Genomic DNA, 20,407 nt, shown 5'->3' on the forward strand with positions numbered 1-20,407 from the left:
CGGAAATACCGACGGAACTTTCACAAAATAAGCAATCATTTGTCCATCCGTGGTACATTATCTTCCAACATAATACCCCATTCCATAATCTAGAGCATTTTTACTTTCTATAATACAAATGTAAACCTCATTACATCTTATAAGCCTCATACAATGTATCCGAGTAACGAGACTCACGAGACATGTCTACCCATCTGTTTGTTCTGATAAAGTTATTTAGGATTAACGCGAGCGTCATTCAACATAATGTTTAGTTAGTGAAAACCGGAAAACTTTTAGATAACACTCGTTAACGTTATTTGGAATTCGAATATATAATAATAAAATACTCGATCTTGTCTGTTTGTATATACAAAAAAAAATTGTCGATATATCGTACAACCTTCAAAGCAGTAAGGCATACGAGTATATATCTGGTTTAGTTAAAATAGAAGGGCCAACTATAATGGGCGTACTTGGTACGCTGCTCATCGACTAAGACAAAATAATATTAATGGAATACATCAAATGGTGTTGACACTGTAAAACTTATAATGACAGTGTCAATGGGCTGAGTAACTTACCATCAGGTAGGTTATTAGTTTACCTATGATGGTACTTAAAATAAATTCATTAAATGCTTGGGCTTGGAGTAAGCTTGTGGTTTAATTTACCACCTACTCATCAGATATTCACCCAAACACCCAAACAGAAAAACTTATTAATAGGGTAATAGTTTGATATAAGATATGGTTATTATTTCTTATTAGTTGAAGCCCGCGACTTCGCGCACGTTTTATGAGGTTGAGGGTTATATCTCAGGCAAAAATAGCAACGGCAAAAAAAATTGCTTGCTATGTCCTTCCATGGAGTTCAAGTTTGCTTCACACCAAATTTCATCGTATTCGGTTCATTTGTATGGTCGTGAATGTGCGATAGACAGACAGAATTCCACATTTATAATATTAGTATAGATAGCGCCAATGTTTATGAGCGATGGGACCCACTTATCAACAGGTGACCCATTTATCGTCTATAACAACATGAATTTTTTTTTATGGAATAGGTTAGCGGACGAGCATATGGGTCACCTGATGATAAGTGGGCACCATCACCCATAGACAATGACGCTGTAAAAAATATCAACTATTCTTTACATCCTCAATGTGCCACCAACCTTGGGAACTAAGAGGTTATGTCCCTTGTGCCTGTTACACTGGCTCACTCACCCTTCAAACCGGAACACAACAATACCGAGTACTGTTATTTGGTGGTAGAATATCTGATGAGTGGGTGGTACCTACCCAGACGGGCTAGCACAAAGCCCTACCACCAAGTAAATACATAAAATGTATTACAAAATAGCAGATACCGCCTGAAATGAAGTTCTTAGTGTTTTAATAACACAACAACAACAACAACACTGGGCCATCTCGGCTCACTGGGCCATCTCGGATCATCGGAGTTTTATATAAATTCAACAACCAATCTACCAATCTGACAAAGTTGCGCGCTTCATTAGTTATCTCAACAAATAATTTTGTCGCATCGCACACATGATCTGACAAAATATTCCTTCATTCGTCTGTTTCGTGTTAGTTATGACTCATAGGTTAATTAAATTAAGTTTAAATTTGATTTCGCTTAAGGAAAATTAGTATTAAATATGTATTTGTTTTATTTTATTTTTTAATTTCACTCTTAATTTTGTCACCTAAAATGTTAAGCAGTTTTTTGATATGCCAAATGCTAAATTAAAAAGTTAACTAAAATAGTTAAAGAATCGTTTAGAATAATACTATTTTATGGCTAGAGGGTTAAAAAAATCTTAGATTCGAACCGGCAATGTTTGCGTCAAAATATGACAAATTATAAACAAGTAGGTAAATAAAAAATAATGCTTTTTATTTGGTGACAACGAAAACAATTTAATAATATTTTAATAACAATTAACTTTGTCGTATTAAAATATATTAAGTTGAATAAGTTCTATTAATTATATAAAAATTGTGAATTTTTAAATTGGATAATTGTATATATAAGCTATAATTTATATACATTTTTTTTGGCAAGAACGGCCTCCTCCAGAGATCACCATACATTTCTGTCTTTTACTTTGGCTTGCCTGGGCTTGAACCCGCAATCATCGATTCTGATGTCCGCGTTCTAACCACTGGGACATTTCAGCTTTTTTAAATATATTAATTACAAAATATTTTCTAAACCAAAAAATGAGTACAAACATGCATATTAAACCTTAATAAATATACTATTATATGTACTACACATAAATAAATAATTAAGTATAAATTAATAAATTTCATAGAAACATTTCTAGAGCACACAATTTTCTACCAATGAGATGGCGCAATATTTTATACAATTAACCGTTCTCAAGATAGAGCACGGAGAGGACGCGAGTCGTAAGATTGATAAGGTATTCCGACTATGACATCAAATATATACACGTGGTATATTGCAAAATGGAACCCTGGAACCGCTTGCATTGGGTAACAAGAGCAAGAAAGGAGGCTGATTATAAAAATATGTTATATAGGTCATATTCAAGTTTTGTTCATTACAGAATATACATGGTTATTGGTAATTCGACGTACATCCGCTAGGGGGTGATAGGGGTGACTATTTGCAATAATTTTAACCCCTACATTCATTATCCAAAAGTAAACCATTTTTGAGTTATCACGTTTTTTAGCTTTTTTTCAAAATTTGTCAAAATTTCAACTTAAAAAAATTATTTAGAAAAAAATATCAATGAAAATCTATTATTTTCTTCTGATTTATAAAAACAAATAAACACTGGATATTTGTGAATATTTAAACAATCATTATCAGACCGAATTTGAAAATGGTAGTCGGAAAACCATCTTATTATAATACTATTTAAAAAAAATTTCCTCAAAAATGCCTTAAAAAATAAAAAAATCAATATGAAACTTCTTCTGCAGAGTATTTCAAAAACATAACCGTTTTCTTAGCTTTCCAAAAATGTATGAAAACTAGGAATTTATTTCAAAGCGGCCGAAATAAAATGACCAGAAAGGACGCTGGTGGGAATTCGTATTCGAACATGAACGAATTTGTACTATAGGTCGCCCTTTAAAATTCCCACATAATTAATTAAAAATAATACCCAATGTAAAAAATCTTACTTACTCCTAGCGGATATACGTCGAATTACCAATAACCCTGTATAATAAGATTTTGGGGGTAGGACTTTGTGTAAGATACTAATTACAAAATAGCAATAGATTGTAATGTTATGTTTTATTAATAATACTACTAATGTAAAACTCGTGAAAGTCTTTCCTAGTCTAGAAAGTCTTTATTTATCCCATGGGGCAAATCCCTCATCTTTTTTAAAAATTTTTACGATTAGAACTTATTCCACCTCGCTATGCTTTGACGACCTTCGTGGTTAAGTAGTGTGTAGAGCGGCCACTTTGAGGTCCAGGATTCGATGTAGAAAATGTTCATTACTTTCTATTACTTTTTTTATTTTTTCATTTTGGGAATTTGTGATACTGCCGTTACTGCCGTACATCTGATTTTCCATAACACAAGTGCTTTAGCTACTTATTTTGTGATCTGAGTAATGTTGTACAATATTAATTATTATTATATTATATGCTAGAATATTAATATCATACAGATTTGGATATACCACCCAATACATGTTTTGACTTCAAGTTTGCAAGATAATTAAAACATGCGAATAAAATCTCATTGTATATGGGCTTGTATATGTGTTTATGCACGCACACATATACAAGCCCATAATATAATTAAACACAAAGTAAATAACCGCTTCGGTTAAAATTATACACCATATTTAATTATACGGAGAAGTATACTTTTATTACGATAATTATATAGAGAAAAGTATATTAAAACGTATTTGAGGATGCAAAACTCTATGTGTGGAATCCCGAGGTTATTTTTTATAACTGTTGGCAACTGTTCGTGAAATTTATTCTTCTAAAGGAAAATTTGAAAAGGCATATTTTCTTTAGTATACATTTCTATATTATAAAAACTAGCCTCTCGACACGGCTGCTCACGTCACCACGTGTGCAATACTTATACTAAATATTATAAATAATTTGTTTATTTACAACATCACATAAGAAACGAGAAAATATTATATACAACCCTCCTCTCGAATCACTCTATCTATTGAAAGAACCGCATCAAAATCCGTTGCGTAATTTTAAAGATCTAAGCATACATAGGAATAGACAGCGGTAATCGAATTTGTTTTATACTATTATTGAATTGATAAATATACTTACCAACATATTTTTTGCAAATGTTTTTAATTTATGAATATTTTTTTATGAGTTAAGTAAGATATAGCAAAAAAAATATAGGTATAATATATATATATATATATGTCGAGTCGAGATGGCCCAGTGGTTAGAACGCGTGCATCTTAACCGATGATTGCGGGTTCAAACCCACTGCACCACTGAATATTCATGTGCTTAATTTGTGTTTATAATTCATCTCGTGCTCGGCGGTGAAGGAATACATGGTGAGAAAACCTGTATGTGTCTTATTTCATAGAAATTCTGCCACATGTGAATCCACAATCCCGCATTGAAACAGCGTGGTGGAATATGTTTCAAACCTTCTCCCCAAAAGGGAGAATAGGCCTTAGTCCAGCAGTGGGAAATTTTCAATCATCGGTTAAGATCCACGCGTTCTAACCACTGGACCATCTCTGCTCTTCTCAAAGATCATTCCAGAGTAATGTCGGTCTGTTGTGTTTAATTAAAATCAATTGACTTGACGTGTTTTATGACTGTTTTCGCGAACAGTTTAATAACGACCGTCCTATTCTCAAACGAATCTCACTCTAATTTTCGAACGGATTTGCGTTGATACGTTTTTTTGAACCAAGTATGTTTTAGATGTTACAATTATTCTGGCCACCGAAGCATATCAAGAACAGTTTTTGCTCACAGAACGGTTCTACCGCATCGACAATTTTGTTTAAACATAAATCAACTTACAGATTGTCTCATATATGTATATAAATTAAAGAATCTCTTCACTACATAGTATAGAACAAAGTCGCTTTCTCTGTCCCTATGTCCCTTTGTATGGGTAAATCTTTAAAACTACGCAACAGATTTTGATGCGGTTTTTTTTAATAGATAGAGTCATTCGAGAGGAAGATTTTCGTATATAATACATGGACAATATAGTAAAAAAACAGAGGAGGGTTTTTATATATAATACTTTCTCGTTTCTAATGTGATTTTGTAAATAAACAAATTATTTATAATATTTAGTATAAGTATTGCACACGTGAGAAGCCGTGTCGAGAGGTTAGTTTTTATAATGTAGAAATGTATACTAAAGAAAATATGCTTGTAAATAAACAAATTCTGTTGTATATGTAGTGCCAGTATTTTACCAGTGGAGGCAATAAGACGAGTTACACTTTTATGAAGCTTTTAGCACCATGACTCCAAGGGCCAAGCGTTTCTACAGCAAATGGGACAAAAAGTACACTTAATGTCGGTTCCAGGTCTGTACAAAATTTTACCAACAAATAAATGACATACATATATAAGATAGGAATATTGGCACTTCTTTGATTACTTCGTGGTAGGGCTTTGTGCAAGCCCGTCTTGGTAGGTAACGCCCACTCATCAATTATTCTACTGCCAAATAACAGTAATCAGTATTGTTGTGTTCCGGTTTGAAAGGTGAGTAAGCCAGTGTAACTACAGGCACAAGGGACGTAACATCTTAGTTCCCAAAGTTGGTAACACATTGACCATGTAATGAATGGTTAATATTACTTACAGCGTCATTGTCTATGGGTGATAATGACCACTTACCATCAGATAGCCTATATGCTCGTCCGCCAACCTATACCGTAAAAAAAATAACCAGCATTGATTGGTTTTCTAAAAACGTTAATAAGATTAAAAAAAACTATTATTAGATTTATAAGTAAACCGGTGATTATATCGCTAATAAGTTGTTTTTTTTTTTCCACAGGTATCCGTTCGGAACCGGTGTCAGCTGATTTAAATAAACTTGACCTTGGAAAACTACTCGAATTTAATATCGAAACTGATTTATTGTGACCAGGTGTGTAATGGAATAACGATATAATCATTATTACGATTATATTAATTGTTTATGGTGTTTTTTTGGGGCCATATATGGTAATATATGTCATATGATATTCAGTCAGTGTATTCAGCAAACTACATTTCTATAAATAAATCATCTCAATGGATAGTCCTTTACAACAACAACAACAATCTTTAAATTTCCCACTGCTGGGCTAAGTTTTTTCCTTTTGAGGAGAAGATTAGGAACATATTCCACGACGCTGTTTCAATGCGGGTTTGTAGAATACTCATGTGGCAGTTCCTTTGAATTAGACATAAGCAGATTTCCTGATGTTTTCGTCGCCGAGTACGAGATGAATTATAATAATAAATTAAGCACATGAATATATTGTGGAGATTGCCTGGATTTGAACCCGAAGTCATCGGTTAAGATGCACGCGTTCTAACAACTGGGCCATCTAGACTGTCAAGAGACCCTTATCCAGCAATGAAACATTAGATAGATAATTTAACTGTAGGTATTGGGACAAAAAACAAAAGAGTAAAGAAAAAACACTACCACGAAGATTTTGAACTATAAGCTAAAAAAAATTGTGATCCTTACACATATGACCTAATTATGTATATAAGTAAGGTAAATTAATAATCTACACTGATTACAATAATTCACAATTTATTTTTCGCATTGTCAAATAGCCTATCCTCACCTGCGCTTTCTCTATTTTTAGGGTTTGGTTGCTATTATTTACAGAATATCATTACAATTTGCAGCATAAGTATTTGTTTTTCTGATATATAAGTATCATTATATTGTTTCATTACAATTAATTCAAAACATTCAATTATACAAAGGAACTGAAATTTCTTTTCTTGCATTTTGAGTAAAGTGAGTAGGGTTTTTTTTTGTCTGAAGTATTGGTGTTGGTCCAGTAGGACCAACGTCTTTACAGCGTCACCGGACTTTCTGGCGAGTACTAAAGTTCTCAGCGCTAAGGTCGGATTTAAAGTTCGTCCTAAGGGTGCCTCCTATGAGATCGCACCTCGGCAGTGCTTCATATAAAATAAATTGCGAATCTCGTCATCGCGATGTAGAAATATCAAAGATTGGCCATAACGCCATCTAGTGTTCCGAAATAACAATAAACGCGGTAATTACCTGTACGATATGAATTATAGCAGATTCCTAAGATAACTTGTAATTGTTTATAATATTGACACTTTATACTAAAATGTAAATTAAATTGTAACGCTACCTGCTAGCAAAAACTTGCAGATACTTGAAAATAGTGTAAAAAAACTACACGATACAATAAAACAACGGAAGACTCATGTGGAGTATTATTTATATGTTGCATATTTAATATTTAAAGTACATTATTAACCACAAAACCAGTTGACAAGTTTAACTGCAAGATTGATGGTGCCATACAAAAATTATGCTTATTATGAATATCAAGATCAAAATTCATTATTTAAGTTAGCTCATATTTCAAAAATTTGATTATACCGAGAAGAACTTCCAAGAAACTCAGTAGTTACACTGATCAGCCATTTTTGATATATACTTTTTAACATATAAATAATTTAAATTTTGACATATATTACTTTAGGAAAAAAAATTAAGGCTTTACCACATTTTTGTTTATGAAAAATAAATAAAATTAACAAATAGCGTTTAAGGCTTAGACCTCAAGTAAACTTGTATATACAGGAAGGTATGGAATGAGTTTGGGGTTCCGCCTTCAAAGTAGTTACTAACTGAGCACGTAAATAAAACGCGTATTATATTTTTATATATATTTATGTTATAGGGAGCAAACGAGCAGGAGGCTCACCTGACGGAAAGTGATCACCAACGCCATGGACATCTATCAACAACTTTAAAATTATCGTTGATAGATTTTGTATCACTAATTTTAATTTAATTGAAATGCTTTCAGACCCTTAAATATTCCCGCATATCTCATCATTTACAATTTTTAGACACAACAATCGAAGTAGCCCAGTGCTAAATCGCGTGCGTTTTAACCGATGACTGCGGGCTCAAACCCTTGTTTTTCAAAAGCAAGCACTTAATTTACATATGAGAAAATATCATTCGGAAACCTGTATGTGTCAAATCCTTCAAACCTTCTCCTGAAAGAAAGCGGAATCCTTTTTACAGTAGCTTACCTAGCCTTACCTGTAGTAGGATGTATGAAGGTACTTTTTACATTACAACCGACTTCAAAAAGGAGGAGGTTATCAATGTTTGTTACCTCATAAGTTTTCACTGGGTGAACTGATTTTGATAATTTTTGTTTGAAAGGTAGTGCTTCCGTTGTTGTTCTTGGCTGACACCGGGCTCCAAATAAAGCAATAATTATAACTACATTATTTAATCGTAAATCGACTTTTAAGTAGTCTAATATTTCTCATTTCTTCATTTTTCTTCATTTTTCTCATTTGAAAATATGTTGAATACGCAATTATTTTGATTACTTTTTAGTGCATATTTATTTGTTTTAAATTAGTGTTTGATGTCGGTTTGTTTTTGTTAATTTTTTTATTTATACTTACATTTTTAGACACACAATATTAAGACTTATCACAACAATAGGCACTAAATTAATATCAAGATATAAGGATAAATCACTAAATTGATTTTGATTAAAGTTAGGAAGAAGTGTGATTAAATTCCGAGTTGAATAAACTTGTAACCCCTACTTTCCGTTTGTATACGGTTTAGAGAACGTTTTTGGGCACTGGCATATGTAAAAAGATACCGAGAAATATAATCAATATACCATTTACAAAAAGTAAGGCTCTTTTTCCATCACAGGACACTAATTATTGTGAAAAACTGCTTTGTTTGATTATTTGAAAAGAGCAACTATCCGAGTTTCTTACCGTTTCTTCTCGCTAGAGGCTGCTTTCCGAAACGGTGGTAGTATTTAATTATTGACAATTCAAAAACGTTTTATTATGAAATCAGTTTACTTGGAATGATTCTACCTAACTTACCTACTTTTTCAACCTTTGAAGGGGTTATGTGGATAAGGTTGTATACAAGTTCTCATTGCAATTATGTTTCAAATTGAATTCTACATAGAAATAGTCAAGGGCTACAGTCATTAATAAAAATGAATAATTACCGCAAGTAACGGCATTTCTTCAAAAACGCGTAACGGAAAATGTCTAATAAAATTAAATCACAATTTTTATCTGGTCCTGTTTACGAAATTCCTTAACTACCATAACGCGATTTTAAATAATGTTTATGAATAAATTAATGAGGCCTCTAAAGGTTTGTTCGTTCACAGAATATAATAGCTGTGCCGGCTAATTTTAGTTTATCAAAATAGTAATTGTTGTACCCCTTATTTTTTTTTATCGCTGGAAAAACGCTTTACGCGCTTCCCCCACGTGATGGAAAGTGGGGGGGTGTGTGGGACTCCCCGGAGCCCTGGACGCCGAGTGCACCCAAGCACGCCGGGTTTACCCACTAAAAACCCAGCGGTACCCTCTCCGTCTTTCGGTGGACGCCACGGGATCGCTTACGCATTCTACCGTGAAAATAATTGTTGTACCTTAAGTTACTCCTTATTAAAACAGCTATCTGTCAGTAACAGTTCCGTCAAATTTGGTGCAGCCATTCCAGAGATTAGCCGGAACAAACAGACAGACAGACAAAAAAAAGTGTTATATTGGTATATATAACGTGAATACATACATATGCATTTAGTAAGAGGCGGTTATTTTAATATTACAAACAGACACTTCTTCTCTCACACTCTGGGATAAAAGAAAACATCGTGAGACAACCTGCTTATTATTTCTAATCGAAATGAAATTCTGCTCCATTTGTGCCCAATCCGGACTGGAACAGCCTTGTGGAAAACTCTCCAAAACCTTCTTTAGTAATACGGTGAAAATTAAAAATATGACAATAATATCTATCAGAAATGGTGGCAACATGAGCGTAAACGGGATTATTTACATAGTGATACATCGATGTTCACGTTATACTTGCTCACACTAATCATTTATCTAACAACGTGTCATACAAGAATTAAAAAAAAAGTTTTTTTTTATGCAAGCAGTAAGAGCGCAGATGGCCCAGTGGTTAGAACGCGTGCATCTTAATCGATGATTTCGGGTTGAAACCCAGGCAAGCACTACTATATATATGTGCTTAATTTGTGTTTATAATTCATCTCGTGCTCCGCGGTGAAGGAAAACATCATGAGGAAACCTGCATGTGTCTAATTTCATCGTAATTCTACCACATGTGCATTCCAACAACCCGCATTGGAACAGCGTGGGGGAATATGTTCCAAAACCTCTCCTTAATGGAAGAGGAGTTCTTAGCCCAGCAGTGGGTAATTTACAGGCTGTTACTTTTTAACTTTAATAGTAAAAAATAGGTGAGCACAATTGGAAAATCGACCTGTTAGCAACTGGTCACCACCACCCATAATTATTGTGGGAATATTAAATCTACATCGACGTACGAAATTTTCAAATAAGATATTAAAATGCAATAAATTCCTTCTCTTTTCCATAACATACGCGAGAAAGGGACAGCAGTAATTTAAAATAAACTAGAGTAAACACATCTAGGTAAAGAGATCTGTATGAACATAATGAATCATTTAGGGCATGTTTACGCTGATGTCGCCGGACTTATGAATTTGCTATCTCGTGAAATTCACGTGAAGTGCGAATGATTGGTACAACATAATTCTAATTAAGATTAGTAGGACTTCAGAAGTTATTTAATTTAAATTAGGAAGACAGGTTACCAACGCCCACAAACATTGGCGATGAAAGGAATACTAACCATTCCTGACATCGCCAATGCGCCAATATTGGAAACTGTGACGTCATGACTTGTATGACTACCCAAAGAATGTCTAGATTTTTTTACTTTTTTATATAGCTCATGTCCACCTGAGGAAATTTTGTTGTTGTATCAATCAATCAATCCTAGGTAGGGGGGATACCTAACTCATCAGATATTCTACCGCTAAACAACAGTACGGAGTATTGTTGTGTTCCGGTTTGAAGGGTGAATGAGCCAGTGTAACTACAGGCACAAGGGACATAGCATCTTAGTTCCCAAGGTTGGTGGCGCAATGACGATGTAAGGAATAGTTAATATTTCTCACAGCGTCATTGTCTATGGGTGATGGTGACCACTTACCATCTGGCGGACGAGCATATGAGCCATCATATGCTCGTCCGCCAACCTATACTATAAAAAAAAGATTAAATGTGAGTGTATGACCGTATTAAGTTTGATATAGGAATATGTATTAATGTATCACTTGATGGTAAGTGTTTACCGTTGACTATAGACACTAGCTCCAAAAATTATGCATAGATAAATAATCCCTATTATACGTCATTCGTCAAAGGATCGGTTACCTATTTAGATGTAACGTCCCTTGTGCCTGTAGATACACTGGTTAAAATAAATACTAAATAAATATGAGACAACATCACATACATTATTCTGATCCCAATGTAAGTAGCTAAAGCATTTGTGTTATGGAAAATCAGAATTAACGACGGTACCACTAACACCCAGACCCAAGACAACATAGAAAACAAATACCTCGACTCGGCCGGGAATCCAACCCGGGACCTCGAAGTGGCGCACCCGTGAAAACCGGTGTACACACCACTCGACCATAGAGGTCGTCAAAGGTATACTATATAACCTAACACAACACAATATCTAATATAAATTAGTGTAATCGGATAATTGATTTGTGGGTTGCACTTACCCGGAAAGCATAAATAAATCAGTAATGTACAAAAAAATTAAAGTTGCATAAAATTAACCAATATATTTAAGAGTTACAAATCGCAAAGTCTAAGACTTAATAGTCCTTATTCCTATTTCCTAGTCCAGATATATAAATTTCCAATATAATCCAGGCCACAGACATACCTTACAAATATAACAATATTTGCAACGTGCATAATCCCTCCCCAATACAGCTGTCGTCTAAAATAAATAAATAAAAAAAAAAACATTCTAGAAAAGATTCGCTCTGAAACGGAAAACGCCTAATTAGCAAAGATCATAAATGTTTTTGTTTACAATACGAATTTCAAATATCGAATGTAATATAAATCAAATCGGATTCACCGTTGTTTGATTGTCATTCGCAGTCCGCGCGTCGGGACATGCGGTCGCGTCGCGTTGTGTAACTTTGAACGAGTGGAATTGAGCCAATTCATCTATTTACGGATCGCGGAAAACAGTAAGCGTTGTTTAGTTGTTTATATTGTATGTATATTGAAAACAAATAATCCGTTTACTTTGTGGTGTATTAAATTTGTTTGAATCATTTTTATTCTAATAAAACGGTAACTATTACTATTTTACGTATTGTGTCGCAAAGTTTTAATAATAAAAAAAAAATATTTCGTAACAATTTTACGTGCGATATTTCATATACGGTTTTGTATTAAATTAAATAAATACTTCGAGTTACAATGTTTATGTTTGAAAACTACGTAAGTACACAAACTGTGATTTGAAAATGCTGATTTAATCTCAAATGTAACGATATAGTTCCCATTCATTTGCATATTTATGCAATAAAATTTTTAATTTATAAATTCATACTTAGCACAATTATTAAATAACTCAGCAATTATAATTGTTATTAATTCCATTGTGATATTATCCTAAGCGAATACTTTTTAAGAGACGATTTTAGTGTATTGCGCTGAAATTGTTCAGTGCTTAGACCACTTGAGTCTTAACTGAAGTCTGTGGATTCGAACTCTGGCTTGTCAAACATTTCACAGAACAAAGTAATTTACTTTCATCGTAATGCCTTATTTGTAATATTACAGTTTAATTGAATCAATATCATATTAACGTAATTATAACGTTTATTTATAAAGTAAGCAACGATATATTTTTGATCTTTGGTTAATTTACTTTAATTTATTGTTTTTGGTTTGTCTATAAATCACCAATGCGCCGACAACCTTTGTAAATAACATGTTATGGCCCTTGTGCCTGTAGTCACACTGGCTCAAAATCCTTCAAACAGGAAAACAATAATAAGTATTGCTGTTTAATGGTAGCTGGTATAAGTGATGAATGGGTGGTACCCAGGCGGGCTTTTAGAAAGCCTAACAACCAATGATGTGAGTGTTAAAATTAAACCTATGTAAGTTTTTCCACGATGTTTCCTTCATTGAGTAGTAATTAATTATGAACACAAAGAAAGCACATGAACATTTACATTTAATCTTGTTTTTCCGCGTTTAAACTCACAGTCATAGATTAATATCTATCTATCTATCTATCTATTTCTAACCACTGGGTCGTTTAATCTCACTTCATTTATGTCTACTATATTATGTACTAAAATAGCTGAGATGGCCCAGTGGTTTGAACGCGTGCATCTTAACCGATGATTGCACGTTCAAACCCAGGCAAGCATCACTATATATATGTGCTTCATTTGTGTTTATAATTCATCTCGAGCTCGGCGGTGAAGGAAAACATCGTGAGGAAACCTGCATGTGTCTAATTTCATCGAAATTCTGCCACATGTGCATTCCACCAACCCGCATTAGAACAGCGTCATGGATTTTTTTTTTATGGTATAGGTTGGCGGACGAGCATATGGGCCGCCTGATGGTAAGTGGTCACCATCGCCCATTGAAAATGACGCTGTAAGAAATATTAACTATTCCTTACATCGGCAATGTGCCACCAACCTTGGGAACTAAGATGTTATGTCCCTTGTGCCTGTAGTTACAATGGCTCACTCACCCTTCAGACCGGAACACAACAATACTGAGTACTGTTATTTGGCGGTAGAATAACTGATGAGTGGGTGGTACCTACCCAGACGGGCTTGCACAAAGCCCTACCACCAATGTGTTCCAAACCTTCTCCTTAATGAAAGATAAGGCCTCATCCCAACAGTGGGAAATTTACAGGCTGATACTTTACTTTTTTTATATTATGTGCTTATTCAATAATTACTTTTATTACAATTATAAATCGACATTATTTAATTTTAGTATTCAATATTGTTAATTTAATAATAACTTTAACTAATTCACGGGATGGCGTACGATTCTTAATATATTTTAAATTTAAATAATCACGCAAAATGGTCTGAATAGATGTAAATCCGTTCTTAAATCTAATCAACGTCAAAATGCTATTCATTCTTTTTAGGTTCCGTTGTCTTAAAAAAAGGAAAACACCTTTAAGATTACGTCGTCGTCCGTCTTTCCCTCTGTCTGTCAATGGCATTATCTCAGCTGTGCGTTCAGTTTTCCAATTATTTGATAATGAGTAATACTTAGATCTATAGATCCTAACAGGTAATGTTATATGGATGTATAGGTCGCAATTTCCATACATTATCTAAAGGAATCAAAACGTAGATGGTCCCTTTGCCCTAATTATGATATTTGGCTAAGATTTCGACAGTAAAATAATTCCGACTCATATTTTCCCGGTTTAATTTATAGTCGTAATTAAACGTTATCTAACGAAATTTTTTTTTTGATTTTTTTCTGGAAATTGTACATTTACAGAAAATATATTCGTGTTTTCTACCACGTGTATAATATAGTTGTTTTTAAATGTTGACAAAGAGTAACTACTGAGTTTCTTGCCAATTCTTCTTTGTAGAATCTACTTTCCAAACCGGTGGTAGTACTTAATTATTGACGACTCAAAAACGCTTTATTGTTAAGTTTACTTGGAATGCTTCTACCCAACGACATGGGTTACTTTTTCAACCTTTGAAGGGGTTATGTGGATAATTCAAAAATGACGATTCAAAAGTGCTTGTAAAAGGCTACTTGAATAAAGTTTATTTTGATTTTGTTTAATTTTTTCAATATTCAAATTTTATAATAGTCCACTTTGTGAGTCCACCATTAAAGAAAACAAGGAATTTTAAAAATGGAATTAATATAGGTATTGCATTTATTTACAACTACATTACATAAATAACACAAATATTACAATACATAAATAATTAACATACATCATTATTACATGTTACGTTTAAATGAAATATTTCTGATGTATAATGAAGCCTTTGTTATGTTTAATTATTGTTAAAACAGTTATATAATCTAATTAGTTGAACGAGGGTTGCAATCTTGGTAAACAAAATAAAAACTAAGGTTAGTGCATATTGGTTGTATAAGAAAAGGTTATTATTTCACATTGACAATGTTTAGGTCAACAATAACATCAACCTGTAAATTTCCCACTGCTGGGCCTCCTCTCCCTTTGAAGGTATGGAGCATATTCCATCACGCTATTCCAGAACGGATTGGTGGAATACACATGGGGCAGAATTTTATGAAATTAGATATCACCGAGCACGAGATGAAATATAAACACAAACTAAGCACATGAATATTCAGTAGTGCTTGCCTAGGTTGGAACCCGCGATCATCCGTTAAGATGCACGTGTTTTAACCACTCTCGGCCATCTCGGCTAGATAGCCGAGATGGCCGAGAGTGGTTAAGACCTAGATAGGTCAACCATGCCCTTAATATAAGTTCATTTACTTATCTATTTAAAAAAAAGAAAGTGAACAGTAAAATAAAAAAGAAAAAACGTCAAACCGACATTCAGAGAGCTCGTAAAATCTAATCTCCGTTGATAAGTGACAATTTCCGATTCGAAATCGAAGTTTTTATTGCAATCGATTTTTATGACAGTGATACGACATGTCGGACGCATTGGGCTCACTACCGTTTAGAGGAATCTAATTAATTTAACTTGGACTTGTTATTTTTTAATATATAAATATACCTACCTAGCTCCGCACTTCAATGCCGATAGTAAATATACTATAGATTTTCTTCTTAGTTCTTTACTATATACTAAATATATTCTTTACTATTCTTACTCTACTATGTACATGGACTATATACAAAAACCTACTTGAATCACTCTATTTATTAAAAGAACGCATCAAAATTCGTTGCGTAATTTTAAAGATTTAAACATACATAAGAATAGGGTTGGTGGCGCATTGGTGGTAAAGAACGGTTAATATTTCTTGCATTAGTATTTCCATGGGCAGTTGTGACCACTTATTAGACCCATTTGCTCGTTCGTCTTGAGAGCTGAGATGGCCCAGTGTCCCATGTGCTTTCCACCAAACCGCATTGGAACAGCGTGGTGGAATATGTTAAAAACCCTCCCCTTAATGGAAGAGGAAGCCTTATCCCAGCAGTAGGAAATTTACAGGCTGTTACTTTACTTACTTTTGCTCGCTTGTCTAAATATATGTTACAGAAAAACTTCGGTGGATACATTTTCTATAACATTATGATATTCCGAATTAGGAATATCAGGAAATAGAGATAACACTGGAAGTGGAATTTTGCAGGTCCACCTGTACACTCAACAGCTCTTCATTTCGAATGGCAGGCATGACGTAAAAACAAATACATAAAAATAGAAATTCAAAGTAAATACTGGTCTGAATGTACACAGCTGTTATTGCATATTAATCTTTATCTAAATATAGTAATAATTTAAGCAGATAAGGATTTCGAATGAAATATAGCAACTGGCATTAGATACGGTTAGTTAAGTGCGGGAAGATTGTTTGGCTCGATACGATATGTTTAGTCACCAACCCAAAGATTCATCTTCAATTCTTAAAGCATACGTACAAAACTAACAGCAGAACATTATAGATATTGAAATCACCTTTGATTTATTGGTGGTCAGTAGAGATGGCCCAGTGGTTAGAACACGTGCATCTTAAACGATGATTGCGGTTTCAAACCCAGGCAAGCACCGCTGTTTCATGTGCTTAATTTGTCTTTATAATTCGTCTCTTGCTCAGCGGTGAAGGAAAACATCGTGAGGAAACCTGCATGTGACAAATTTCATAGAAATTCTGCCACATGTGTGTATTCCACCAATCCGCATTGGAACAGCGTGGTGGAATATGTTCCAAACCTACTCCTCAAAGGGAGAGGAGGCCTTTAGCCCAGCAGTGGGAATTCACAGGCTGTTGTTGTTATTGGTGGTAAGGCGTCAGGCCATCGGGCTAATTTGTCATGCGAATGAAACAGCGATCTCGTCTATTTATGTGGGTATTCCGTTGTACTAGGCGTCTTGGGTACCGGCGAATCCCATATGCCCCTACACGTGGAAAAGGCTCACTGGGTAGGTTAGGCTAGATATAACTACTACTAAGCCGAGATGGCCTTAATTTGTGTTTATAATTCATCTAGTGCTCGGCGGTGAAGGAAAACATCGTGAGGAAACCTGCATGTGCCTTATTTCATCGAAATTCTGCCACATGTGCATTCCACCAACCAGCATTGGAACATCGTGGTGGAATATGTTTCAAATCCATTCCTTAATGGAAAAGGAGGCCTTATCCCAGCTGTGGGAAATTTACAGACTGTTACTTTAGTTTACTTTACTACTACAAAGCAGCAATACTTAATATTGTTGTGTACCGATTTGAAGTGTGGGTCGTCTAGGCTTGGTGTGATATCTGAAAATGGTTGGATATTGTTTACAGTGCCAATGTATAAGAATATTGGTGTCAAATATACCATTAGGTGCCAGGTCGGACCGCTAAACTAAAAAATTTAACGAGTTTGTAAAGACCGTTTTCATTTCAGGCCAAAGAAAAACCATGTTCCATTTTCAAACACAAACGTTGTGTTTTTTATTATAACTTCCGTTAATATTATGTCTGTATTTTCTAAACATCAAAACACATGTCCCTTTCCGTAAACAACAATCGGAAATATTTCAATAATGTTTCTAAGTTATTCAATCCAAAGGCGTTGTATATAAACGTATTAAGCACATGTTTATTTATAACAAAATTTATTGAGAAAAAAGAAGTAAAACGTGACACTTGCCTCAAAATCTTATCGAGTTAGATGAAAAGTTGCGTAGACTTTGAATGAACTAAGAAATGAAACGCCGTGAAATTTACTAGCTGGATAATTTAAAATATTTTGTTGTTAAGTTTGTTTAATGAGCCCAGTGATTAGAACGCGTGCATCTTAACCGATGATTGCGGGTTCAAACACAGGCAAGCACCACTGAATATTCATGTGCTTAATGTTTATAATCTCGTGCTGGGGGTGAAGGAAAGCATCGTGAAAAACCTGCATGTGTCTAATTTCATAGAAATTCTGCCACATGTGTATTCCGCCAACCCGCATAGGAACAGTGACCTTGAATATGTTTCAAACCTTATTTTCAAAGGGAGGGGCCTTAGCCCAGCAGTGGGAAATTGAAAGGCTGTTGTTGACGTGATATATCTTAGGCGTCAAACTGAGTGACATTTCGTGATGGCCGACTTATGCGTGCGTTGTTCTTTTATTGTGTGTTCACACACGTATGAAAACGTTTTCAATTAATATTTATTTCAATTAACATCTTAGATGTTTACCGTGCTGCGTAAAAATAGTCACATTTTTTAGATATTTAATTACTTTAAACGTTTGTAATATAACAATCAAGAATTCAATTGTTTGATGAATAATCTTGTTTAGTTATAAGTACATATCAAATTACTTTTATGAACATAAATATTATAATCACTAACTTAAGAGAATCAATTAAATACACGCAGTGATTAAATTAAGTGTTATGGATATTTAAATAAACAAAATTTATCACCCTTCTCTCTCACACGCAGGCAAAAGGTAGGAACAGGTATATATAGAGTGTTTGTTTGTACTCAATGTTTTCACTCATCTTAAAACCTTTGTTCAATTGTTCCTAATACAAGTGTGTAGATTATGATACAATAACATCAACTCACAATAGATGTCGCGATGGTTCACTTATTCACTAGCCGTTGACCGCGGGTTTGTTCGCGTCCAAATTGAATATATTTATAGTTTAACTTAAAATATTGCGTTTATTTAAGACCTCTTTGCATACCATATTGGCGTGTTCTCCCTTAGGGTAAAATATTCAGAAACGCTTAAATACGTATCTACTCATTTCTAATCATTATCCAAGAATGAAGTTTTATTTTTATAACAAAAAAAATTATGGACTTCCATACAAACTTTCACTTAACACCTATTTCACCCCCTTAGGGGTAACATTTTCAAAAATCTTTCCTTAGAGTGTCTGTTCAATAAAACAATCCTCCTCACCAAATTTCAAGACCCTAATTATAATAGTTTACGGTCGGCGATGATCAGTCAGTCAGGACAGATTATTTTATAAGTATAGAAAATGGTATTCTTACATATAGGCTAACGTTATATAAAACACATGTTAGGTTATACGTAAAAATGTTCTCATAAATGCACACATACAAAAAGTTTCTTATCAACGATTACAATGTGTAGTTATTAAAGAATTCTAATCTATAATAATTTATTATACTTTATAATGAAATAGCAATTTTAATTACTGTTCGATGTTTTATGTGTGTGCGATGTAAATACATGACGGATTTAGCGGCCTATTGGATTATGAGTGGGAGATGTGCTTGTGTTTGTGAACAAACATGGGAAATTTAATGTCAAATTTAGGTGGTCATTTCAACTTCAATACTTACAGATAATGAAAAGCCACTTCTGACAGCCCCGTGTGATCGGGGTGGATCCCAAATGTTTGAGGAGGGTAAGAAATAAGACTTGTTACTGTTAAAGTATAAGTCATAAAATTTTACGAAATTACTTTCGACAGTATTTTTACTGCAAAGAATTTTAGCCAGAGGATTTATACCCCTTCTAATTATTGACAGAACTTACGTTTTATTTGTATACCACAAGGTTTCACACAAAAAACACATACAATTATAGACTGAAGTTCAAATATCAAATGAAAATCTCTTGTTTCAACTAGAAAAGTTGATGTGGCTTTTATCAAGTTTGATAGGTGCACACCTTCCGTTTTATAAGTGGTTTCACTGACGTCTCCATAATTAGAATTTGCTCCGTCCTAAGGCTTCAATTGTACCTACGTCATAAGTTTATAACTGAACTATTTTTTGTCCAGTATAGTATTAAAGTAATAAAGTAACATCCTGTAAATTTCCCACTGCTGCGATAAGGCCTCCTCTTCCATTAAGGAGAGGGGTTGGAACATATTCCATCACGCTGCTTCAGAATGCACATGTGGCAGAATTTTGATGAAATTAGACACATGCAGGTTTCCTCACGGTGTTTTCCTTCACCGCCGAGTTCGAGATGAATTATAAACACAAATTAAGCACATATATATAGTGGTGCTTGCCTGGGTTTGAACCCGTAATCATCAGTTAAGATGCTCGCGTTCTAACCACTGGGCCATCTCAGCTCAGTATAG

At 34.1% G+C, this 20,407-nt stretch overlaps 1 protein-coding gene across 1 annotated transcript in view; it reads left to right on the forward strand.

The window, feature by feature from the left end:
* The first annotated feature begins 12,251 nt into the window (after positions 1 to 12,251).
* Positions 12,252 to 20,407, forward strand: part of LOC124539849 (sodium-coupled monocarboxylate transporter 1) — a 34,587-nt gene continuing 26,431 nt past the window's right edge. Inside the window, exon 1 of the mRNA XM_047117206.1 lies at positions 12,252 to 12,372. The gene's annotated coding sequence lies outside the window, so the exon portion shown is untranslated. The remainder of the gene's footprint in view (positions 12,373 to 20,407) is intronic.

Source organism: Vanessa cardui, chromosome 23 (genome assembly GCF_905220365.1).
Source record: "Vanessa cardui chromosome 23, ilVanCard2.1, whole genome shotgun sequence".
Lineage (NCBI taxonomy): Eukaryota > Metazoa > Arthropoda > Insecta > Lepidoptera > Nymphalidae > Vanessa > Vanessa cardui.